General features: G+C 53.7%; 1 long non-coding RNA gene across 1 annotated transcript; it reads left to right on the top strand.

Moving 5' to 3' along the window:
• The first annotated feature begins 358 nt into the window (after window positions 1-358).
• Window positions 359-4219, top strand: LOC142188167 (uncharacterized). The gene is made up of 3 exons (XR_012712770.1): window positions 359-492; window positions 2505-2614; window positions 4186-4219. It is a non-coding gene; the product is annotated as an uncharacterized LOC142188167 (long non-coding RNA).
• Window positions 4220-11959: the final 7740 nt, after the last annotated feature.

Below are 11959 nucleotides of genomic sequence, written 5' to 3' on the forward strand. Positions count from 1 at the left end.
GGTGTAGTGTACGGTTGTATGGGAGGTCAGTGCAGGATGGAGGTGTAGTGTAGGGTTGTATGGGAGGTCAGTACAGGGTGGAGGTGTAGTGTAGGGTTGTATGGGAGGTCAGTGCAGGGTGGAGGTGTAGTGTAGGGTTGTATGGGAGGTCAGTGTGGGATGGAGGTGTAGTGTAGGGTTGTATGGGAGGTCAGTACAGGGTGGAGGTGTAGTGTAGGTTGTATGGGAGGTCAGTGGGGGAGGGAGGTGTAGTGTAGGGTTGTATGGGAGGTCAGTACAGGGTGGAGGTGTAGTGTAGGGTTGTATGGGAGGTCAGTACAGGATGGAGGTGTAGTGTAGGGTTGTATGGGAGGTCAGTACAGGGTGGAGGTGTAGTGTAGGGTTGTATGGGAGGTCAGTACAGGATGGAGGTGTAGTATAGGGTTGTATGGGAGGTCAGTGCAGGATGGAGGTGTAGTGTACGGTTGTATGGGAGGTCAGTGGGGGGTGGAGGTGTAGTGTATGGTTGTATGGGAGGTCAGTCCAGGATGGAGGTGTAGTGTAGGGTTGTATAGGAGGTCAGTGGGGGATGGAGGTGTAGTGTAGGGTTGTATGGGAGGTCAGTACAGGATGGAGGTGTAGTGTAGGGTTGTATGGGAGGTCAGTACAGGATGGAGGTGTAGTGTAGGGTTGTATGGGAGGTCAGTACAGGGTGGAGGTGTAGTGTAGGGTTGTATGGGAGGTCAGTACAGGATGGAGGTGTAGTGTAGGGTTGTATGGGAGGTCAGTACAGGGTGGAGGTGTAGTGTAGGGTTATATGGGAGGTCAGTGGGGGATGGAGGTGTAGTGTAGGGTTGTATGGGAGGTCAGTGCAGGGTGGAGGTGTAGTGTAGGGTTGTATGGGAGGTCAGTGGGGGATGGAGGTGTAGTGTAGGGTTGTATGGGAGGTCAGTACAGGATGGAGGTGTAGTGTAGGGTTGTATAGGAGGTCAGTGGTGGATGGAGGTGTAGTGTAGGGTTGTATGGGAGGTCAGTACAGGGATGGAGGTGTAGTGTAGGGTTGTATGGGAGGTCAGTACAGGGTGGAGGTGTAGTGTAGGGTTGTATGGGAGGTCAGTACAGGGTGGAGGTGTAGTGTAGGGTTGTATAGGAGGTCAGTGGGGGATGGAGGTGTAGTGTAGGGTTGTATGGGAGGTCAGTGCAGGGTGGAGGTGTAGTGTAGGGTTGTATGGGAGGTCAGTGTGGGATGGAGGTGTAGTGTAGGGTTGTATGGGAGGTCAGTACAGGGTGGAGGTGTAGTGTAGGTTGTATGGGAGGTCAGTGGGGGAGGGAGGTGTAGTGTAGGGTTGTATGGGAGGTCAGTACAGGGTGGAGGTGTAGTGTAGGGTTGTATGGGAGGTCAGTACAGGATGGAGGTGTAGTGTAGGGTTGTATGGGAGGTCAGTACAGGGTGGAGGTGTAGTGTAGGGTTGTATGGGAGGTCAGTACAGGATGGAGGTGTAGTATAGGGTTGTATGGGAGGTCAGTGCAGGATGGAGGTGTAGTGTATGGTTGTATGGGAGGTCAGTGCAGGATGGAGGTGTAGTGTAGGGTTGTATAGGAGGTCAGTGGGGGATGGAGGTGTAGTGTAGGGTTGTATGGGAGGTCAGTACAGGGTGGAGGTGTAGTGTAGGGTTGTATGGGAGGTCAGTACAGGATGGAGGTGTAGTGTAGGGTTGTATGGGAGGTCAGTACAGGGTGGAGGTGTAGTGTAGGGTTATATGGGAGGTCAGTGGGGGATGGAGGTGTAGTGTAGGGTTGTATGGGAGGTCAGTGCAGGGTGGAGGTGTAGTGTAGGGTTGTATGGGAGGTCAGTGGGGGATGGAGGTGTAGTGTAGGGTTGTATGGGAGGTCAGTACAGGATGGAGGTGTAGTGTAGGGTTGTATAGGAGGTCAGTGGTGGATGGAGGTGTAGTGTAGGGTTGTATGGGAGGTCAGTACAGGGATGGAGGTGTAGTGTCGGGTTGTATGGGAGGTCAGTACAGGATGGAGGTGTAGTGTAGGGTTGTATAGGAGGTCAGTGGGGGATGGAGGTGTAGTGTAGGGTTGTATGGGAGGTCAGTACAGGGATGGAGGTGTAGTGTAGGGTTGTATGGGAGGTCAGTGGGGGATGGAGGTGTAGTGTAGGGTTGTATGGGAGGTCAGTACAGGGATGGAGGTGTAGTGTAGGGTTGTATGGGAGGTCAGTGCAGGGTGGAGGTGTAGTGTAGGGTTGTATGGGAGGTCAGTGGGGGATGGAGGTGTAGTGTAGGGTTGTATGGGAGGTCAGTGCAGGATGGAGGTGTAATGTAGGGTTGTATGGGAGGTCAGTGCAGGATGGAGGTGTAGTGTAGGGTTGTATGGGAGGTCAGTGCAGGATGGAGGTGTAATGTAGGGTTGTATGGGAGGTCAGTACAGGGTGGAGGTGTAGTGTAGGGTTGTATGGGAGGTCAGTGCAGGATGGAGGTGTAGTGTAGGGTTGTATGGGAGGTCAGTGGGGGATGGAGGTGTAGTGTAGGGTTGTATGGGAGGTCAGTGGGGGGTGGAGGTGTAGTGTATGGTTGTATGGGAGGTCAGTGCAGGATGGAGGTGTAGTGTAGGGTTGTATGGGAGGTCAGTGGGGGATGGAGGTGTAGTGTAGGGTTGTATGGGAGGTCAGTACAGGGATGGAGGTGTAGTGTAGGGTTATATGGGAGGTCAGTGCAGGATGGAGGTGTAGTGTAGGGTTGTATGGGAGGTCAGTACAGGGTGGAGGTGTAGTGTAGGGTTGTATAGGAGGTCAGTGGGGGATGGAGGTGTCGTGTAGGGTTGTATGGGAGGTCAGTACAGGATGGAGGTGTAGTATAGGGTTGTATGGGAGGTCAGTACAGGGATGGAGGTGTAGTGTAGGGTTGTATGGGAGGTCAGTGCAGGGTGGAGGTGTAGTGTAGGGTTTTATGGGAGGTCAGTACAGGGTGGAGGTGTAGTGTAGGGTTGTATGGGAGGTCAGTACAGGGATGGAGGTGTAGTGTAGGGTTGTATGGGAGGTCAGTGGGGGATGGAGGTGTAGTGTAGGGTTGTATGGGAGGTCAGTGCAGGATGGAGGTGTAGTGTAGGGTTGTATGGGAGGTCAGTGCAGGATGGAGGTGTAGTGTAGGGTTGTATGGGAGGTCAGTGCAGGATGGAGGTGTAATGTAGGGTTGTATGGGAGGTCAGTGCAGGGTGGAGGTGTAGTGTACGGTTGTATGGGAGGTCAGTGGGGGATGGAGGTGTAGTGTAGGGTTGTATGGGAGGTCAGTGCAGGATGGAGGTGTAGTGTAGGGTTGTATGGGAGGTCAGTGCAGGATGGAGGTGTAATGTAGGGTTGTATGGGAGGTCAGTGCAGGGTGGAGGTGTAGTGTACGGTTGTATGGGAGGTCAGTGGGGGATGGAGGTGTAGTGTAGGGTTGTATGGGAGGTCAGTGCAGGATGGAGGTGTAGTGTAGGGTTGTATGGGAGGTCAGTACAGGATGGAGGTGTAGTGTAGGGTTGTATGGGAGGTCAGTGGGGGATGGAGGTGTAGTGTAGGGTTGTATGGGAGGTCAGTACAGGGTGGAGGTGTAGTGTAGGGTTGTATGGGAGGTCAGTACAGGATGGAGGTGTAGTGTAGGGTTGTATGGGAGGTCAGTGGGGGATGGAGGTGTAGTGTAGGGTTGTATGGGAGGTCAGTACAGGATGGAGGTGTAGTGTAGGGTTGTATGGGAGGTCAGTGGGGGATGGAGGTGTAGTGTAGGGTTGTATGGGAGGTCAGTGGGGGATGGAGGTGTAGTGTAGGGTTGTATAGGAGGTCAGTGGTGGATGGAGGTGTAGTGTAGGGTTGTATGGGAGGTCAGTACAGGGATGGAGGTGTAGTGTAGGGTTGTATGGGAGGTCAGTACAGGATGGAGGTGTAGTGTAGGGTTGTATAGGAGGTCAGTGGGGGATGGAGGTGTAGTGTAGGGTTGTATGGGAGGTCAGTACAGGGATGGAGGTGTAGTGTAGGGTTGTATGGGAGGTCAGTACAGGGATGGAGGTGTAGTGTAGGGTTGTATGGGAGGTCAGTGCAGGGTGGAGGTGTAGTGTAGGGTTGTATAGGAGGTCAGTGGGGGATGGAGGTGTAGTGTAGGGTTGTATGGGAGGTCAGTACAGGGATGGAGGTGTAGTGTAGGGTTGTATGGGAGGTCAGTGCAGGGTGGGGGTGTAGTGTAGGGTTGTATGGGAGGTCAGTGGGGGATGGAGGTGTAGTGTAGGGTTGTATGGGAGGTCAGTGCAGGATGGAGGTGTAATGTAGGGTTGTATGGGAGGTCAGTGCAGGATGGAGGTGTAGTGTAGGGTTGTATGGGAGGTCAGTGGGGGATGGAGGTGTAGTGTAGGGTTGTATGGGAGGTCAGTACAGGGTGGAGGTGTAGTGTAGGGTTGTATGGGAGGTCAGTGCAGGATGGAGGTGTAATGTAGGGTTGTATGGGAGGTCAGTACAGGGTGGAGGTGTAGTGTAGGGTTGTATGGGAGGTCAGTGCAGGATGGAGGTGTAGTGTAGGGTTGTATGGGAGGTCAGTACAGGATGGAGGTGTAGTGTAGGGTTGTATGGGAGGTCAGTGGGGGATGGAGGTGTAGTGTAGGGTTGTATGGGAGGTCAGTACAGGGATGGAGGTGTAGTGTAGGGTTGTATGGGAGGTCAGTGGGGGATGGAGGTGTAGTGTAGGGTTGTATGGGAGGTCAGTACAGGATGGAGGTGTAGTGTAGGGTTGTATGGGAGGTCAGTACAGGATGGAGGTGTAGTGTAGGGTTGTATGGGAGGTCAGTGGGGGATGGAGGTGTAGTGTAGGGTTGTATGGGAGGTCAGTACAGGGATGGAGGTGTAGTGTAGGGTTGTATGGGAGGTCAGTGGGGGATGGAGGTGTAGTGTAGGGTTGTATGGGAGGTCAGTGCAGGATGGAGGTTTAGTGTAGGGTTGTATGGGAGGTCAGTACAGGGATGGAGGTGTAGTGTAGGGTTGTATGGGAGGTCAGTGGGGGATGGAGGTGTAGTGTAGGGTTGTATGGGAGGTCAGTGGGGGATGGAGGTGTAGTGTAGGGTTGTATGGGAGGTCAGTGGGGGTGGAGGTGTAGTGTATGGTTGTATGGGAGGTCAGTGCAGGATGGAGGTGTAGTGTAGGGTTGTATGGGAGGTCAGTACAGGATGGAGGTGTAGTGTAGGGTTGTATAGGAGGTCAGTGCAGGATGGAGGTTTAGTGTAGGGTTGTATGGGAGGTCAGTACAGGGTGGAGGTGTAGTGTAGGGTTGTATGGGAGGTCAGTGGGGGATGGAGGTGTAGTGTTGGGTTGTATGGGAGGTCAGTGCAGGATGGAGGTGTAGTGTAGGGTTGTATGGGAGGTCAGTGGGGGATGGAGGTGTAGTGTAGGGTTGTATGGGAGGTCAGTACAGGGTGGAGGTGTAGTGTAGGGTTGTATGGGAGGTCAGTGCAGGATGGAGGTTTAGTGTAGGGTTGTATGGGAGGTCAGTACAGGGATGGAGGTGTAGTGTAGGGTTGTATGGGAGGTCAGTGGGGGATGGAGGTGTAGTGTAGGGTTGTATGGGAGGTCAGTGCAGGATGGAGGTGTAGTGTAGGGTTGTATGGGAGGTCAGTGGGGGGTGGAGGTGTAGTGTATGGTTGTATGGGAGGTCAGTGCAGGATGGAGGTGTAGTGTAGGGTTGTATGGGAGGTCAGTGGGGGATGGAGGTGTAGTGTAGGGTTGTATGGGAGGTCAGTACAGGATGCAGGTGTAGTGTAGGGTTGTATGAGAGGTCAGTACAGGGTGGAGGTGTAGTGTAGGGTTGTATGGGAGGTCAGTACAGGATGGAGGTGTAGTGTAGGGTTGTATGAGAGGTCAGTACAGGGTGGAGGTGTAGTGTAGGGTTGTATGGGAGGTCAGTACAGGATGGAGGTGTAGTGTTGGGTTGTATGGGAGGTCAGTACAGGGATGGAGGTGTAGTGTAGGGTTGTATGGGAGGTCAGTGCAGGGTGGAGGTGTAGTGTAGGGTTGTATGTGAGGTCAGTGGGGGATGGAGGTGTAGTGTAGGGTTATATGGGAGGTCAGTACAGGATGGAGGTGTAGTGTAGGGTTGTATGGGAAGTCAGTGGGGGATGGAGGTGTAGTGTAGGGTTGTATGGGAGGTCAGTGCAGGATGGAGGTGTAGTGTAGGGTTGTATGGGAGGTCAGTACAGGGATGGAGGTGTAGTGTAGGGTTTTATGGGAGGTCAGTACAGGGTGGAGGTGTAGAGTAGGGTTGTATGTGAGATCAGTGGGGGATGGAGGTGTAGTGTAGGGTTATATGGGAGGTCAGTGGGGGATGGAGGTGTAGTGTAGGGTTGTATGGGAGGTCAGTGCAGGATGGAGGTGTAGTGTAGGGTTGTATGGGAGGTCAGTGGGGGATGGAGGTGTAGTGTAGGGTTGTATGGGAGGTCAGTACAGGGATGGAGGTGTAGTGTAGGGTTGTATGGGAGGTCAGTGCAGGGATGGAGGTGTAGTGTAGGGTTGTATGGGAGGTCAGTGTGGGATGGAGGTGTAGTGTAGGGTTGTATGGGAGGTCAGTGGGGGATGGAGGTGTAGTGTAGGGTTGTATGGGAGGTCAGTACAGGGATGGAGGTGTAGTGTAGGGTTGTATGGGAGGTCAGTGGGGGATGGAGGTGTAGTATAGGGTTGTATGGGAGGTCAGTACAGGGTGGAGGTGTAGTGTAGGGTTGTATGGGAGGTCAGTGGGGGATGGAGGTGTAGTGTAGGGTTGTATGGGAGGTCAGTGCAGGATGGAGGTGTAGTGTAGGGTTGTATGGGAGGTCAGTGGGGGATGGAGGTGTAGTGTAGGGTTGTATGGGAGGTCAGTGCAGGATGGAGGTGTAATGTAGGGTTGTATGGGAGGTCAGTGCAGGATGGAGGTGTAGTGTAGGGTTGTATGGGAGGTCAGTGCAGGATGGAGGTGTAATGTAGGGTTGTATGGGAGGTCAGTACAGGGTGGAGGTGTAGTGTAGGGTTGTATGGGAGGTCAGTGCAGGATGGAGGTGTAGTGTAGGGTTGTATGGGAGGTCAGTGCAGGATGGAGGTTTAGTGTAGGGTTGTATGGGAGGTCAGTACAGGGATGGAGGTGTAGTGTAGGGTTGTATGGGAGGTCAGTGCAGGGTGGAGGTGTAGTGTAGGGTTGTATGGGAGGTCAGTGGGGGATGGAGGTGTAGTGTAGGGTTGTATGGGAGGTCAGTGGGGGATGGAGGTGTAGTGTAGGGTTGTATGGGAGGTCAGTGGGGGTGGAGGTGTAGTGTATGGTTGTATGGGAGGTCAGTGCAGGATGGAGGTGTAGTGTAGGGTTGTATGGGAGGTCAGTACAGGATGGAGGTTTAGTGTAGGGTTGTATGGGAGGTCAGTACAGGGTGGAGGTGTAGTGTAGGGTTGTATGGGAGGTCAGTGGGGGATGGAGGTGTAGTGTTGGGTTGTATGGGAGGTCAGTACAGGGTGGAGGTGTAGTGTAGGGTTGTATGGGAGGTCAGTGGGGGATGGAGGTGTAGTGTTGGGTTGTATGGGAGGTCAGTGCAGGATGGAGGTGTAGTGTAGGGTTGTATGGGAGGTCAGTGGGGGATGGAGGTGTAGTGTAGGGTTGTATGGGAGGTCAGTACAGGGTGGAGGTGTAGTGTAGGGTTGTATGGGAGGTCAGTGCAGGATGGAGGTTTAGTGTAGGGTTGTATGGGAGGTCAGTACAGGGATGGAGGTGTAGTGTAGGGTTGTATGGGAGGTCAGTGGGGGATGGAGGTGTAGTGTAGGGTTGTATGGGAGGTCAGTGCAGGATGGAGGTGTAGTGTAGGGTTGTATGGGAGGTCAGTGGGGGGTGGAGGTGTAGTGTATGGTTGTATGGGAGGTCAGTGCAGGATGGAGGTGTAGTGTAGGGTTGTATGGGAGGTCAGTGGGGGATGGAGGTGTAGTGTAGGGTTGTATGGGAGGTCAGTACAGGGTGGAGGTGTAGTGTAGGGTTGTATGTGAGGTCAGTGGGGGATGGAGGTGTAGTGTAGGGTTATATGGGAGGTCAGTGGGGGATGGAGGTGTAGTGTAGGGTTGTATGGGAGGTCAGTGCAGGATGGAGGTGTAGTGTAGGGTTGTATGGGAGGTCAGTACAGGGATGGAGGTGTAGTGTAGGGTTTTATGGGAGGTCAGTACAGGGTGGAGGTGTAGAGTAGGGTTGTATGGGAGGTCAGTACAGGATGGAGGTGTAGTGTAGGGTTGTATGTGAGATCAGTGGGGGATGGAGGTGTAGTGTAGGGTTATATGGGAGGTCAGTGGGGGATGGAGGTGTAGTGTAGGGTTGTATGGGAGGTCAGTGCAGGATGGAGGTGTAGTGTAGGGTTGTATGGGAGGTCAGTGGGGGATGGAGGTGTAGTGTAGGGTTGTATGGGAGGTCAGTACAGGGATGGAGGTGTAGTGTAGGGTTGTATGGGAGGTCAGTGCAGGGATGGAGGTGTAGTGTAGGGTTGTATGGGAGGTCAGTGTGGGATGGAGGTGTAGTGTAGGGTTGTATGGGAGGTCAGTGGGGGATGGAGGTGTAGTGTAGGGTTGTATGGGAGGTCAGTACAGGGATGGAGGTGTAGTGTAGGGTTGTATGGGAGGTCAGTGGGGGATGGAGGTGTAGTATAGGGTTGTATGGGAGGTCAGTACAGGGTGGAGGTGTAGTGTAGGGTTGTATGGGAGGTCAGTGGGGGATGGAGGTGTAGTGTAGGGTTGTATGGGAGGTCAGTGGGGGATGGAGGTGTAGTGTAGGGTTGTATGGGAGGTCAGTGCAGGGTGGAGGTGTAGTGTAGGGTTGTATGGGAGGTCAGTACAGGGTGGAGGTGTAGTGTAGGGTTGTATGGGAGGTCAGTGGGGGATGGAGGTGTAGTATAGGGTTGTATGGGAGGTCAGTACAGGGTGGAGGTGTAGTGTAGGGTTGTATGGGAGGTCAGTGGGGGATGGAGGTGTAGTGTAGGGTTGTATGGGAGGTCAGTGCAGGGTGGAGGTGTAGTGTAGGGTTGTATGGGAGGTCAGTACAGGGATGGAGGTGTAGTGTAGGGTTATATGGGAGGTCAGTGGGGGATGGAGGTGTAGAGTAGGGTTGTATGGGAGGTCAGTGGGGGATGGAGGTGTAGTGTAGGGTTATATGGGAGGTCAGTGGGGGATGGAGGTGTAGTGTAGGGTTGTATGGGAGGTCAGTGCAGGGTGGAGGTGTAGTGTAGGGTTGTATGGGAGGTCAGTGGGGGATGGAGGTGTAGTATAGGGTTGTATGGGAGGTCAGTACAGGGATGGAGGTGTAGTGTAGGGTTGTATGGGAGGTCAGTGCAGGGTGGAGGTGTAGTGTAGGGTTGTATGGGAGGTCAGTACAGGGTGGAGGTGTAGTGTAGGGTTGTATGGGAGGTCAGTGGGGGATGGAGGTGTAGTGTAGGGTTGTATGGGAGGTCAGTGCAGGGTGGAGGTGTAGTGTAGGGTTGTATGGGAGGTCAGTACAGGGATGGAGGTGTAGTGTAGGGTTATATGGGAGGTCAGTGGGGGATGGAGGTGTAGAGTAGGGTTGTATGGGAGGTCAGTGGGGGATGGAGGTGTAGTGTAGGGTTATATGGGAGGTCAGTGGGGGATGGAGGTGTAGTGTAGGGTTGTATGGGAGGTCAGTGCAGGGTGGAGGTGTAGTGTAGGGTTGTATGGGAGGTCAGTACAGGGATGGAGGTGTAGTGTAGGGTTATATGGGAGGTCAGTGGGGGATGGAGGTGTAGAGTAGGGTTGTATGGGAGGTCAGTGGGGGATGGAGGTGTAGTGTAGGGTTATATGGGAGGTCAGTGGGGGATGGAGGTGTAGTGTAGGGTTGTATGGGAGGTCAGTGCAGGGTGGAGGTGTAGTGTAGGGTTGTATGGGAGGTCAGTGGGGGATGGAGGTGTAGTATAGGGTTGTATGGGAGGTCAGTACAGGGATGGAGGTGTAGTGTAGGGTTGTATGGGAGGTCAGTGCAGGGTGGAGGTGTAGTGTAGGGTTGTATGGGAGGTCAGTACAGGGTGGAGGTGTAGTGTAGGGTTGTATGGGAGGTCAGTGGGGGATGGAGGTGTAGTGTAGGGTTGTATGGGAGGTCAGTGCAGGGTGGAGGTGTAGTGTAGGGTTGTATGGGAGGTCAGTACAGGGATGGAGGTGTAGTGTAGGGTTATATGGGAGGTCAGTGGGGGATGGAGGTGTAGTGTAGGGTTATATGGGAGGTCAGTGGGGGATGGAGGTGTAGTGTAGGGTTGTATGGGAGGTCAGTGGGGGATGGAGGTGTAGTGTAGGGTTGTATGGGAGGTCAGTGCAGGATGGAGGTGTAGTGTAGGGTTGTATGGGAGGTCAGTACAGGGTGGAGGTGCAGTGTAGGGTTGTATGGGAGGTCAGTACAGGGATGGAGGTGTAGTGTAGGGTTGTATGGGAGGTCAGTGGGGGATGGAGGTGTAGTGTAGGGTTGTATGAGAGGTCAGTACAGGATGGAGGTGTAGTGTAGGGTTGTATGGGAGGTCAGTACAGGATGGAGGTGTAGTGTAGGGTTGTATGGGAGGTCAGTACAGGGATGGAGGTGTAGTGTACGGTTGTATGGGAGGTCAGTGCAGGATGGAGGTGTAGTGTACGGTTGTATGGGAGGTCAGTGGGGGATGGAGGTGTAGTGTACGGTTGTATGGGAGGTCAGTGGGGGATGGAGGTGTAGTGTAGGGTTGTATGGGAGGTCAGTGCAGGATGGAGGTGTAGTGTAGGGTTGTATGGGAGGTCAGTGGGGGATGGAGGTGTAGTGTAGGGTTGTATGGGAGGTCAGTACAGGGTGGAGGTGTAGTGTTGGGTTGTATGGGAGGTCAGTGCAGGGTGGAGGTGTAGTGTACGGTTGTATGGGAGGTCAGTGGGGGATGGAGGTGTAGTGTAGGGTTGTATGGGAGGTCAGTGGGGGATGGAGGTGTAGTGTAGGGTTGTATGGGAGGTCAGTGCAGGATGGAGGTGTAGTGTAGGGTTGTATGGGAGGTCAGTACAGGGATGGAGGTGTAGTGTAGGGTTGTATGGGAGGTCAGTACAGGGTGGAGGTGTAGTGTAGGGTTGTATGGGAGGTCAGTGCAGGATGGAGGTGTAGTGTAGGGTTGTATGGGAGGTCAGTACAGGGTGGAGGTGTAGTGTAGGGTTGTATGGGAGGTCAGTACAGGGTGGAGGTGTAGTGTAGGGTTGTATGGGAGGTCAGTACAGGATGGAGGTGTAGTGTAGGGTTATATGGGAGGTCAGTGGGGGATGGAGGTGTAGTGTAGGGTTGTATGGGAGGTCAGTACAGGATGGAGGTGTAGTGTAGGGTTGTATGGGAGGTCAGTACAGGATGGAGGTGTAGTGTAGGGTTGTATAGGAGGTCAGTGGGGGATGGAGGTGTAGTGTAGGGTTGTATGGGAGGTCAGTACAGGGTGGAGGTGTAGTGTAGGGTTGTATGGGAGGTCAGTACAGGGATGGAGGTGTAGTGTAGGGTTGTATGGGAGGTCAGTACAGGGTGGAGGTGTAGTGTAGGGTTGTATGGGAGGTCAGTACAGGATGGAGGTGTAGTGTAGGGTTGTATGGGAGGTCAGTACAGGGTGGAGGTGTAGTGTAGGGTTGTATGGGAGGTCAGTACAGGGATGGAGGTGTAGTGTAGGGTTGTATGGGAGGTCAGTACAGGATGGAGGTGTAGTGTAGGGTTGTATGGGAGGTCAGTACAGGATGGAGGTGTAGTGTAGGGTTGTATGGGAGGTCAGTACAGGGTGGAGGTGTAGTGTAGGGTTGTATGGGAGGTCAGTGCAGGGTGGAGGTGTAGTGTAGGGTTGTCTGGGAGGTCAGTGCAGGATGGAGGTGTAGTGTAGGGTTGTATGGGAGGTCAGTGGGGGATGGAGGTGTAGTGTAGGGTTGTATGGGAGGTCAGTGGGGGATGGAGGTGTAGTGTTGGGTTGTATGGGAGGTCAGTACAGG

This window comes from Leptodactylus fuscus, unplaced genomic scaffold, assembly GCF_031893055.1.
Source record: "Leptodactylus fuscus isolate aLepFus1 unplaced genomic scaffold, aLepFus1.hap2 HAP2_SCAFFOLD_389, whole genome shotgun sequence".
Taxonomy (NCBI): domain Eukaryota; kingdom Metazoa; phylum Chordata; class Amphibia; order Anura; family Leptodactylidae; genus Leptodactylus; species Leptodactylus fuscus.